Genomic DNA, 13,553 nt, shown 5'->3' with positions numbered 1-13,553 from the left:
GATGCCCCAAAACAATTAACAGTAGCAACATCAAAGATCACTGATCACAAATCACCATAACAAATACAATAGAAATGAAAAAGTTTGAAAGGTGGCTAGAATAACCAACATGCGACCCAGAGACATGAGGTGAAAAGGTGCTACTGGAAAAGTGGAGCCGATACACGTGCTCGGTACAGGGTGGCCTCAAACCTTCAATTTGCAAAAGACGCAATACCCGTGAAGTGCAATAAAGCAAGGCACAATAACACGAGGTACCCCGTAGTGCCTGGGCTGAGAAACCGTGCCTAGAAACACAAGGTATTCAAACTGGAAGGAACCTTACATATCACAGTACAACACCCTCATTTTACTAAGAGATAAACTGAGGGCCAGAAAAGGAAGTAACTTGCCCAAAGATGGAATGAGGGAGTAACAGAGCTGAGACGAATACTCAAATTTCCCTTGCCCAGGCTAGAGTTCGGGCCACTGAGCCATGAGACCCCATCGCTGGAAACCAGGATGGATTCAGTAAGCTGACAAAGGGAGAAAAAGAGGGCCTCTTTCCCCACCCTCAGCAACAAACACGATTATCATTATCAAAGCCGGAGACTGACAGCAGGCAGCGGTGGCTGACTGAGAACCGCCTCTAACCCTGGCGCTTGGTACAATGCCTGTACCCAGCACTGAATGCCAAATCACAGCAATTAGCTGTGTAGTGCCCACCAGCCAACTTCACGCTGGGCTAGTGGTCCAGATTGCTGAAGAGCCACGCCCTCTGCATCTCAATGCCTTGGCAACCACAGCAATGTTCTCTGCTCTCCTTGGAGCAGGAATCATAGGGCTCCGGCTGTGGGGTGTCTCCTAGCTGCTACAGCCTGGCATGTGAGTCCCGGAACAAAGAAAGAGGGAGGGCAGTTTTCCCTACACTCTTCCTGCTGCTTGGCACACCACACCCTGCCACCTTCCCTCACCCCCGGAGAGGTGCTCCCTTTGGCTGGAGGGAGGGAGGGAGGAGGGAAATAAACTGATCACTGCCTGAAGCACTTATTAAAAGCTGGAGTCAAGATCTTGTCTACAGGTCCCCAGCAAAAACTGGGTATCCTGCACACTGATGGGTAACAGAACTACTACCCACACCTGGGAGTTTAAGAATTTTGTGGATTTTTCCATCAGAAACCAACTGAAGTGAATCGGTTGTGCTAAAAACATCTGTCATTCCCAGGTCCTCACGGTGGCAGGTAACCCATTTTGCATCTAGACTTGGAATTCCCAAGTCAACGAAGGCAATGTGCTGGTGGCTGAAATGAAAGCAACAAATTTGTCCAAGACTCTGCCATTTGCAAAGCATTTCCACATCTTGAACCTCACTGAAACTTCACAACCATCCAGAAGGGGATGCAGAGCAGGGATTTTTAGCTGCATTTAACAGATGAGGCAGAGGGCACAGTGATTTGTCCAAAATCACATACCTGGTCAGTGGGAGAGCTGAAGTTCAAATTCAGGCCTTGTAATTCTCCACACTCATACTGGTGGAAATGTTGCTGGCCTGACCAAGGTCCAGTCCACTGGGTCAACCCTTGCCCACTGTGATGGCCCCCAAACTCTTTAATAAAAGCCTAGGGCTCCAAACAAGAGTTTGAAGGCCACTTGCCTCCAGATCACTTTCTCCACCCTTCTCTGCGCCCTTAGAGGCTGACAGGTACCCGCCTCCGTCTTCTGATTGGGCCTGGCCAAGACCAGAGGGAGTGAGGAGAGGACGAGTTCATCAGGCTGCCTGGTCCCTCAACTGCAGGTCATTGGTTCTCTCCAGACAGCTCTCCGTCTCCATTCTCCCTCGGATTCCGGTAATGCTTCCTCCCTCATCCCAGATGATCAAAATCTACAGTATGTCAAATCAAAAGCTAAGGAGGAAAAGGAAACAGGATAGAGAATGGAGAGGTCTAGGAGTAGGGATGGGGTGACTGTACTTTTGAATAGAGTGACCAGGAAAGACTTCACCATGAAGGTCACTGACCTTTGAGCAAAGACCTAAAAACAAGTAAATGATCAAGCTGTGCAGATAGCTTGGGGAAGAAGAATGTTCCAGACGCCTGGTGTGGTGGAGCCACAGCCAGGGCAGCTGGAGCAGATGAGCAAGGGGTGGCCCAGGGCACTAGTGGATGGACTGGATTTAGGGGAATGCAGGTGGGGCAGGAGCCAAAGAGAAGGGGGCGAGGGTGACAATGGTTCAGCACAGCAAGTTCCTGACTCGCAGAGAAGGAACACAAGGGACAGACGCTATGGACAAAGGATCTGCAGCTCAGCCCTATGCTCCGCAAGGAGTGACACTGAGTGAGCGGAGTGCACTCAGCCCCGGACATGGCTTTCCTAGAGCTGCCCCCACTGCTCTTGAACCCTCACCATTTTACTTTGCTGCCCTTCGTTTACCATTATCTATCATTCCATATGTATTTGTTTATTATGTACTGCCTCTCCCTCACACTAATATTTAAAATGCATGGAGACAGAGATCTTACCTGTCATGGCCAAAGCCATATCCCCAAGAGCCAGTAGAAGGCTTGGATCATAGCAGGTGCTCAATAAATGTTTGTTTCAAGATGAGTAAATGAGTGGACCGATGAATGCACAAACTACTACTACTGCTGACAGCGAATGTTTTTTTTCTTTTCCCCCGAAAGGTTTTTCATTTCAGTCCCTATGAAATTAAAAGCAAGAGCTACCGCTCTACCCCTAAGAAAGCATAGCTTTTAAGCATTCAGGGTCCATGAGTCAACAAAGCGTTTGGCATACGGTAGATGCTTAATAAATATTCAGTAACTTGACCAGGCATGTAAGCTGAAGTGATGAGAAAGCATTAACCTGGGAGCCCCATGCTACCCCAAACCCACCCTACAATTTCTAAATGCCACAACAGACTCTCTGGAAATATGTCTTTATGTTTTTATTGCCTTCTCTGCCCATCCTTCCCATCCAAGACTCTGCCCCAATAAGTCAGAAGGATCCGCACTGTGTGAAAGAGAATTAAAACTGTTTCAGAGGAAATAAAAGGAGAAATTGATAAGGTTCCTTTTTTTTTTTCTTACTTCAAAAGGAAGCTCTTGAAACTAAATGGGAGGCCCCAGGGGAATGAACATTAAGTGTGCTCCATAATAAGGGTCTGGAAAGAGAGCAGAGAAATTGCCGGAGCCCTCCATTCCAGGGGTGGCTGGAGGGGACTCGACTAGACTGGGAGACTGAGGGACCAGACTTGGGAGGACCAAGATTAGGATGTGAGTCAGTATCAAGAGAGCCATGAAAGCCAAGCCCACCCCTGCAGACCACCAGCCACCAGTTAAATAACCGCCGGGGCTGTTCAGAGTCACACAAGGGCCTTCCTCTGGCAGCTGCCCAGAAGCCCCCAGGGATCCCCCAGCAGGATGATGCCCACCTAAAACCAGGACTCTGTCGAGCACTAACAGGTGGGCCGACCCTCTTGTCAACAGCCCAAGATACTTCTAAGTTCCACCCCCATCCCACCCCCCTGATGTCCAGAGGGCTGCTAGTAGTACAAGGAGGCAAAAGCCCCAGCACCTGGACCCATCTGAGACTGGCCAGCCAGTGGCCAAGCGCAGGGCAGTTACATGAGACCTTTACTTTGGTGAGCCTCTGTTTCCTCTTCTGTAACACAGAGAGGGCAATACTTGACCATCACAGGCAAACACCTGGCAGAGCAAGAAAGGTGGGGCTTTGTCCCCCTTGAAGTGCTCTCAGCAGCATTTGTGAGGGAGAAGCTCAGGGGAGGTGATGGGGGGGAAGATGACAGCCAGCCTGGCACAAAGCAGAGGCGGCGCCCCAGGAGCTGGCCTCCAAACAGCTGTGACAATTAGCCAGGCCGTCTATTCCCGAAGTTCCCTTGTTGAGGAAGAGATGATGGGATCGAGGCAACACGCGTTCATTCACTCAGCCATCCAGTCATTCATTCTACAAATATTTATTAAGCCTTTTCTATGTATCACTGTACACTGTGCAAGCCCCTGGAAATAAAGCTGTGAACAAGAGGGCGTAGACAAGGACTTCAAGATTTTTAAAGATAAGTTTTGAACTATACTTACTGTTGTCAAAAGTGCCCCAAGGAAAAAAATACAGAGATCACTTTTGTCAAGAACTGTGAAGGTTCTGAGATTGGCCCTACTTGCAAGCTAGAGGATCAACATTTTCTCATATGAGTTCCCCAAGCCCCAGCTCCCACTGGGTAGTGCAAAGACATACAGTGAGTTGCATTACAGGAGAGGAACCCTGAGCTTAGGAAACCCAAATCTTTCGTCCATGTGTGTCTGTGTGTGTTTAAAACATGCAACATATGGACTTCCCTGGTGGCGCAGTGGTTAGGCATCCTCCTGCCAACGCAGGGGACACGGGGTCGAGCCCTGGTCCGCGAAGATCCCACATGCCGCGGAGCAACTAAGCCTGTGCGCCACAACTACTGAGCCTGCGCGCCACAACTACTGAAGCCCACGCGCCATAACTACTGAAGCCTGCGCGCCTAGAGCCCGTGCTCCGCAAGGAGAAGCCACCGCAATGAGAAGCCCGCGCACCGCAAAGAAGAGTAGCCCCCGCTCACCACAACTAGAGAAAAGCCTGCACGCAACAATGAAGACCCAACACAGCCAAAAATAAATTAAAAACGCGCAACATAAAATTTACCATCTTAACCATTTCCAAGTGTACATTTAGTGGTGTTAATATTCTCATTGTTATGCAACCGATATCCAGAACGTCTCCATCTCCCAAAACTCTATACCCTTTAAACATCTCCCCACTCACTCGCCACCCAACCCCCCTGGCAACAACCATTCTTCTTTCTGTCTCTATGGATTTGACCACTCCAGGTACCTCATATAAGTGGAATCACACAGTCTTTGGGTTTTTGTGTGTGACTGGCATATTTCACTTGGCATGATGCCCTCAAGCTTCATCTATGGCACAGCCCTTGTCAGAATTTCCTTTCTTTAAAAAGGAATTTAAAAGTTGGAATAAGATTTGGAAACCTAAATCTTTTCTAATGGACAGTAAACATGCTTGTCCTTTGCTCCGGAAAGAAACACTATCTCTATCTTCCAAAACTTTTCCCAACACAAACATCCTCTAAAATGTGGTCTAAAGGAAAACAGTTTGTGACTCTGCTTACAAGACATGCAGAAACACAAGACACCCAGGAGGATTATCTCCAAACAACCAGCAATCCAAAAAAGACTCACCCCTCAACCTACTCATCAGAGCTGGCTGTGGACGAGCTACTAAGCAGAGTGCCTCAAATAATAATGCACTGGGCCTTCACACAGTTCACGATCGGGTCACACCTCCGGACAGAAGACCCTAGCACAGGGAGGTAGTCTAGCATTGTAAATGAGGATGTGGGATTTTTCACCCAGCAAGTTCACTGCTAGGAATCTACTAAAAATGGGTGCACATGTCCACAGAAAGATGTGTACGAGAACATTCATAGCAGCTTTATCCACAGAAGTCCCTAACTGGGAACACCCGAATGTCCATCAACAGGGGAACAGAGCAACAAAACGTGGTGCATCCGTGCAACAGAACACTACTCAGGAATGAAAAAGAACGAACTAGTGATATTTGCAGCAACACGCCAAGTTCAAAGCTGAGCACTGAACTTTATGCTGAGCCAAAGAAGGCAGACACAAAAGAGTACACTCCGTATGGTCCCACTCACACGGAATTCCGGAAGACACAAAGCTAATCTACAGTGGAGGAAATGGGAACAGTGGTGGCCTCTGGGATGGCAGGTCTGGGGGAGGGGGGCCTGATAGGAAAGGGGAGGGAACGACGTGGGGTAATGGAAACTCTGTTCCTTGATAGGTGTGTGAGTTATGCAGGTACATGCATTTGTCAAGACTGATCAAACCACACACTTAGGATCTGCAGCATTTCACCCTATGTAAATTACACCATCATTATTTAAGTAGCTTTTAAAGAACATGGGCTTTGGAGTCAGGCAGACCAAGCCCTTGACTTTTCAACCACGTGAACCAGTGGCTTCTCCTTTGTGGGGAGGCCAGTTTGAGAAGAATCCTGGTGAACCCCGGCTTCTCCTTGTCTCTGCACCCCGCAGCACCTTGCACAGGGCGTGGCACAGACCTGGAGCTGAGCAAATAGTGTCAAATGAACCAATAAAAGTGAGTCTAGATATATGCCCTTGAAGCATTTTTAGGAGTGCACTTTGTTTCCACAAATAAAATCTTAACCTAAAGCAAATGAAAGTGATTCCGCTTTAAAGACGTTTAAATCTTCATCACTTCCGGAAAACGGTTTCCTTTGTTTAAGGATCAGTTGAAGTCCCTGAAATCCACCTGCATAGGTTTATTCCTTCGTTCTAAATATAGTTATGGAGCACCCCTGGTGTGCCAGGTGCTTGAGAGAGAGTGGAAAATAAAACAGACAACAGACATGGTCCCTGCCCCCAGGGAGCTTGCATTCTGGTGGGAGAGACAATAAAAATGTAAATGAAACTCTGATAGGAGATCAACTGGGATAGGATCAGAGCTCTTGAGGACAAGAAAATAGAGGCTGTGAAAGAATGTGATGTGGGAGAGGGGTTGCTCTAGAGGAAGACCTCAGAGGCAGTCTCTCTGAGGAAGAAACATCTGAGCTCAAACCGAAGGAATAGGAGGAGTGCCCCATGAAGGGCCGGCAGCAGAGCTTTCCAGACGGTTGGTGCATAGGGAAGGGACCTCCTGAGGTTTGGCCTGAGATTCTGAAGAGGCCGGCTCCTGTAATGTAACAGAGCTGGAGCCTGTCAGTCTTGCTCTGCCACTCAACTTGCTGTGCAATCTCCGCAAATCTCTTGCCCTCTCTGGGCTTTGTTTCATTATCAGAACACTGAGAGAAGGTCTGAAAACGGTCTCTTGGAGCCATTGCAACTATGACAATCCAGGAGTATCTGACTGGACACTTGCAAAGCCCATGCTGTGCTCTCCCAAGCTTTTGAGTCCAAAAGGATAAAAGACCGAGGGACAGAGTCCACCAAGGCAGTGTCCTCTGGGGCAAAGGGGATACGCACTGAGGCTCTAAGGCTCTGACAGCTTTGCTGCTGCAAAATGAAGACGTTCTCCTGTCTCCCATCCTTGTCTACAGGAACAAAACAAGGTGGCAAAAACCCAGACAGAGTACTCCGCTTAGCTGTTGGCCGCCCTCCGACTGGCTGCAACCTTGGAAATAAATGGTCCCATCAGCTCCGAGGAGGGTGAGCTCAGGATTTCAGATGAAAATGAAGTAAGAGGGAACGCAGCCCAGAAGCAATGCAAAGTAACGACAAGGGCACTAAAATCTTCCACTGCAGAAAGATGGATGCAGAGAGCGGTGCAACGGGGCACTGACCTCAGATGTGGGGACACTGGAGGAATGAGCTCACGCCCCAGGGCCGGCTGGCGGGGCCTGCGTTTCTGGGATCCAGGGACTGTCTGAGGGGACCTGGGCCGGGCTGACAGGGCCCCTGCCCCACCCCCACCCCATCCTCCTCTCGGTAAAGCCTTATCCTCCTGCATTTCTCCAGATCAAAGAGCCTCCAGGAACTGACCTGCAGGGCTGGCTAACTCCAACCCTGTGCCAGGGAAAGGAGCCTCAAAGCTGACAGCCTCCCAGCAGGAGGCCTGCAGGTTCCAATCCCAGGAAAGGAGGCAACATAGAGAAGACAGTGATTTTTAAAACCCATCATCTACCGGCGCCTCCAGTCCTGCTAAGCTCGAGGTTCCAGGGTCATCTGTGGACACTGTTTTCTGGCCGTGTCATCCTGAGCAAGTTACTTACCCGTTCCCTTGTCTCTAAAGTGGGGGAAACAATAGTACTGACCACGCAGGGTTATTATGAGAATTCAATGTAAAAATCTGAGTACAGTTTCTGGCACATAGTAAGTGCCCTCAATAAGTTAGTTTACTTTAATTTTTACATTGTTTTGTAGTCACGTTAAATATGTCTCTATATGTACAGGTAAAGCAACACAGTACCAGCCAAGTTTAACACCCATCTAAGCTCACTGATACTAAGAATCTACAGCCTGGATTCATAGCAAACAATCTCCTGACTCTCCCCTCCCCCATCAACCCAACACTCTTTAGCAATGACACCCAGCCTCCTTGGAGCCTTCCTAAGCCTCTGCCAGTGCACAGCGCTCTGATGAACTGTCCCTCCTCTTAGAGGAAAAGACATTTGAAAGCAAGGGTTAAAATCTCAAATGCCTACAGGGGCCAGGAAGGTAAAACAGATGAGTAAAGGGAGCCCAGTGTTAGACATCAAGGAGTAGTGAGGACTGTGGCAAACTAGAGAACCCAGGTCCCATCTGAAGGAAAAAGCTGCTACCAGCTCTAGCCAATTTTTGCCAGGGAGGAAGGCAGGTCCAGAGTTGGCGCATCTTTTAGTTTTCCAGGGAAGCCAGCAATCCAGATTTTTATGTGAGATCTCCTGATGTTCAAATACTGGCACGTAATTCATTATTTTTAAAATATGGAAGTCCTAGCAAGATTCATCTGTTTGTACCCACTGACTTGAGGGGCAGAGCCCTCCCAACTGTTACTGTCTGTTGGGCAATTGCCCTCTCCCTGCAAGAATCAGAATCCTGGCTGGGCTGAAGTCACAAGGAACTCGAGACAGATCTTAATAAAGCTCCAGGCAGAGCGCCTATTAATTGATAAAGGCTTTGGAAAAGAGTGAAGGAAAGAGCCCCCTGAGGGCTGGAGCTGTGGAGGAAAGCTAAAAGAAGGAGGTGGGCTTTGAAATGGGTTTTGGGGGCTGACGGACCAGGAAAAACTGAAGAACAAAGCACAATCCGGAGGAGGGATGGAGGCAGATGGGGAATGAGGAGGAACTGAAAGCTCTAACTCAGAGCTTTGCCTGTTCAAGTGTGGATGCAAAATGTCACACAGCATCTCTATCCAGAGGATTCTACTAGGAAGGTGACTGTACACTGCTCTGGGATGGTGGCACCTGGAGATAGCACCAAGGATGCAGGCTCCTCCCAGGAGAAAGGACAGTGCCCAGTTCCCTGGATGTGGCCTTAGCTGGAAGTCCTCTACCCCGTGCAGACCTCGCTCAACACACGATCTGCTTACGTGCATCCTCCTTCACTACAACTAAGCTCTTCTAAAGCCAGAAATGTGACTTCTATGTGCTGGGCGTATAGAAGGTCCGCAATGAATGAGTGTCACATGATCCACTGAATGAAACCAAAGAACAAGAAGCAAGACATCAAAGAATAGGGTGCATGCCCACACTTCCAGAACTGAACATTTCCCTCAGGGAAAATGAGCAAAGGCCTCAGCGCTCACTGCACGCAGCAGCCATGAAGACCTGGTGTTTGTACAGAGAAATACCCCGCGTGGGGTGTCGGGAAAAGGACAGTGTCATCCCATAAAGACCAGAGTCAGCGAGGCTTACAACATCCCAAAGCCCCCAGGAGATAGATGCACAACCTATCAAAGCTCCAGTAGGTGTCTCGGATCATTCTAGAATTAATGTATTATAAAAATTTAAAATAAGCTAACTTATTATTTTAAGCCCTTCCCTGGATAGATGGTGCAGCTGAGAGGCTCAGGGCACCTAGGGGACTTGCGTCCAGTCACACAGCGAGTCTAGGGGCACAGGCTGGACCAGAGCTCAGCTCTCCTGACTCCCATTCCAGGACACTCTAGACTAGGAGCAGAGCTGGGACTAGGGTGAGGCAGGTGAGGCACACTCGCCCGAGAAGCAAAATGTAAGGAGGCTAAAAAGTTCTGTAATCGAGGTAAGTAGCATTTTGATGCAATATTTATTTTTTTGGATGCAATATTTTTTAAAAAACAAAACCAGTGCAAAACAAATCCATGATAAGCAACACAGCAACTTTTAAAACAAAGACTTAAAGTTGTACCCTCATGTGCCTCAACCTCCTCCACTGCACCCTGATCCCAGCCTAGACTAGGAGCCCCGAAGTGACAACTGACTAAGACGCGGAGGAAATGGTTGTGTGGAAACCTATAGGAAGATCATGACAGGATCTTAGCTCCCCGACAAGGGACTGAACCTGGGCCCTCAGCAGTGAGAGCGCGGAGTCCTAACCATTGGACTGCCAGGGAACTCCCTCAACCTCTGCACTTTAGAATCACTCCGGAAACTTCAAAAATTCCCTTCCAGGGAATTCCCAGGACGTGGCTTGCTTGGGGTGTCTGAGGCACAGAAAAGCGGCAGAGTGCTGGGAGAAGTGGCAGGTGAATGCCACCCCGACCTCCATCCCCACCCCAACTTGCAGGGCAGCATTTTTCCTGCAACAAGCTGTGTGCCGGGGACACCCAGCTCGACCCCCTGCCAGGAGAGCTCAGGGAGAAAATTCCACCCGCCACCCCCCTTCCTAGACACCCGCCTCCTAACTCTAACCAATTGTCTCGTAAATCTTAGCCTTTTCACCTCCAGAGGCAGGATGGATTAAAAAGTTTGGACAGCTCTGGGTAACCCTTTCTGCCATGGAGAAACAACCCAGAACTTTATGACTTACTGACAGTGGGTTATGAATGGGAAGGAAAGCATATCCTTAAACCGCAGACTGTAACTCCCTTTTAAGGTATTTCCTTGGGGCCAGAGACGCCACATCTTCCTCCTGCCCCCGGTTCTAATAGCACCTTGTTTTTTAGTGATAAGCTTGGGCTTTTAGGTCAGCCAGGCCTGGATTCAGATCCAGTTTTGCCATTTACTGGGTGGCCCTAGACAATTTATTGAGACGAGACAATAGCAACTCATGCTTCCAGGGGTCTGGGGGTAACTTAAAGGACATGATGAGGGCCGAGGGGCAAACCATGGGCAAAGGGGGCAGGGCACAACCCAACACCAGCACACTGCTCTCATGGGGGATGTCAGCCAGACCTCGCAGTGTTTCAAAAGAAAAACAAATTATGTGAACTCTCCTGATTTTTACAGGCTGGCCAACTAATTCAAAATTAAAAAAAAAAAAAAAAAAGTCAACCCAGAAGGGCCAAATAAAGCAGCTCTGCGAGCCAGAGCCCACCGACTGGCCCAGTTTGTGCCTCTGACATCCACAAATCACCCAGCAACCTCCCTGGCACCTAGCAGGTGCTCAGCAAACACAGGTCATTTCCATCTTTTCAGGAAACTCTCCAGGCACCATCAACATCCATTTCCACACAACAGCTTGGGAAGGAATGCTTCTCAGGAGGAAAATGAAGATACAAAAAGAAGAGCTGAAAATCTGGAAGGCTCCAAAGGGAGGGAGGAACTGCCAAGGGAATTCCTTAAAAGGATTTAAAAGAATTTTATTGGCCATAGTTTAGCACAAGTCAGGGATAAGATCAGGCAGTAATTTAACTCCTGGGCCCAGCAAGCGAGTCTGTGCCTGTGGGGTGGATGGGGGGTGGGAGGGAGGAATGGTTCTTACCATGGTCTCCACCAGTGTCTCGGGTCCTCTGTCCACAGGTCACCCCAACATCTGCCTCCGACTCACAGCGTTCTGATGGGGACAGCGCCTCCACGGAGGGGCGCATAAGGCCCAGCTGATCCTACACAACAGAAAGCAAGGCTTGAGTCTCCCCACCCTCCCACCCCAGTGGATCTGGTAGCTCACATGAACTTTGAAGTCAGACCCAGCTGGGTTGAGTTTCAAGTCTTCAACATCAGAGGTTCTCAAAGCGTGAGACCAGCAGCGACCCCATCAGCAGCGGCAGCAGCAGGGAACTTGTTTGAAAGGCCCCACCCCAAACCCACTGAAACAAAACCGCTTGTTAAAACCACCTGGGTTTTAACAAGCCCTCCAGTGGATTCTGATGCACGCTAAGATTGAGAACTCCCGCTCTCCGTCTCTATCCTGTGGTCTTCAGCAAGGCCTATGTCTCACTGAGAGGATCAACTCTCTCCTATGGGACTGTCCTAAGCATCCCTCCAACAACTATTTCAGAAGCCTGGTCTGTCTGTGCCAGACAGTGTGGAAGATGCCAGGAGGAGAGCACACAATCCTGGCCCTGGTGGAGCTTGATGGCTAGTGGGGAGACAGATAATACGCAAGGAAAAAAGATATAAACGCCGATTTTCAGAAGGGAGAGGAAGGCAGGGGCCTGATCCACCACATAGAGCTGTGTTTCTCAAAGTGCACTCCAGGGACCACCTGAGCACCAAAGCCCACACAGCCAGGCAGACCTCCTTTCCTACACGCCCCCCAATACTCCTCTCTAGTGTCCCTGCTGCTCCTCAAACACACCTCTCTCTCCTGGGCTTCGCACTGTCTTTGCGGTTCCACCTACCCGGAAAGCTCTCTTCCCAGATCTTCCAAAGATGGGCTGCTTCTCCTTGCTCAGGGCTCAGTGTAAATGTCGCCTCCCCCTAGGTCTCGCTAAAGCGGTCTCTCCCCTCACTCTGTAGCCCCACCGCCTGCTCGGGCTTCCTCCCTGCCCTTCTCACAGCCTCCCATCTTGCGCCTCAGCGGCTTTGCTGGTTCAGCCTGTCTCCCAACAGAAAGTGAGTTCTTGGGAGCAGCTCCTTGTGGCGGTGGCCTCTGCGGCACGGGTGAGCCGTGACACCCTAACCCTACTCCTCTTCACGCAGTCCCAGAAAGAGCAGCGCTCTCAGCTCCGGAGCCTGCTCCCCACGCCTGAGGAGGAGGCCACAGGCCGGGCTCAGGGCAGGGTTTCTTCACGGCCTTGCTGGGTGCTCTGATGGTGAGAAAGGGCGGTAGAGACTGGAAGGAAAAGAGGAAAACGGGGTGCGAGGCCAGCGACCCTAAAAGGCCGGCTCTGCGGTGGCGCCCTCTCTCGGGCAGAGCCCTCCAAACCAACCCCCAGCAAAGGCGCGACTCCTACCAGTTCCGAGGTGAGGCGTCGCTCTCAGCCGGCTCGGGACCCCAGGACCCGGTCCGAGTGCCCCGCGTCGGCTGGGGGTGCTGGCAGCTGGGCCACGCGGACTCCGGGCTGGTGGCGCACAGGGACTTGGAGGGAAAGGCACCTGGCGCGGCACGTGCTGTCCCTAAGAAGTTGACGCCGCAAGGCGCGTGCAGTCCCTGGCCCGCAGTGGCACGAGGGGCCCAAGGGCAACGGCGCACTCGGACCTCCAGGGAGAAGCACAAGACCGGGCGCGTGGTGCGTGCGGCCCCGCGGCAGCGGAGCGTGGAGCCTTTACGTGGCACGTTGGCGCCTGGGGCAGTGACGCGAGGGGTCCAGGGCCAGCGGGGACTCGAACCTCGGGGGGAAGCACCTGACCCCAGGAGGCTGGCGCGCTGCGGGGCGAGTGCATCCCGAGGGCAGCGGAGCACGGGGACCACGAGGGCAGGCGGGCGGAGAGGCGCGGGCGGGAGGGCGGGGAAAGGGGAGAGGGCGGCGGCTGGGCGCTCGGCGCGTGCTGTCCGGGCCGGGACTCGGGAAGGCGCCCAGCGGAGCGCTGCACATCCGAGGGCCCGGGCCCAGCCCTGGGCCGCCCGGACGCCTGCGGTCGGCGCCGCGTGGCCTCCGCGCTCCCCGCCGCCGCCCGCGCTCCCCGCCCCGAGCACCGCCCCTCCCTCCGGCCCGCCTCCCGCCCCGCTCCCTCCCTCCCTCGGCGGCTGCCTC

General features: G+C 51.3%; 1 long non-coding RNA gene across 1 annotated transcript in view; it reads right to left on the bottom strand.

The window, feature by feature from the left end:
* The window catches only part of LOC117308274 (uncharacterized), a 79,744-nt gene extending 66,278 nt beyond the window's left edge, over positions 1 to 13,466 (bottom strand). The window contains exons 1-2 of the long non-coding RNA XR_004522258.2: positions 12,813 to 13,466; positions 11,399 to 11,519 (exon numbers count right to left, since the gene is read on the bottom strand). This is a non-coding gene — a long non-coding RNA (uncharacterized lncRNA). The remainder of the gene's footprint in view (positions 1 to 11,398; positions 11,520 to 12,812) is intronic.
* Between the last annotated feature and the right edge of the window lie 87 nt (positions 13,467 to 13,553).

Source organism: Tursiops truncatus, chromosome 15 (assembly GCF_011762595.2).
Source record: "Tursiops truncatus isolate mTurTru1 chromosome 15, mTurTru1.mat.Y, whole genome shotgun sequence".
NCBI lineage: Eukaryota > Metazoa > Chordata > Mammalia > Artiodactyla > Delphinidae > Tursiops > Tursiops truncatus.
Note: the sequence above shows the minus strand (reverse complement) of the source record. Positions and strands in the feature narration are given on the sequence as shown.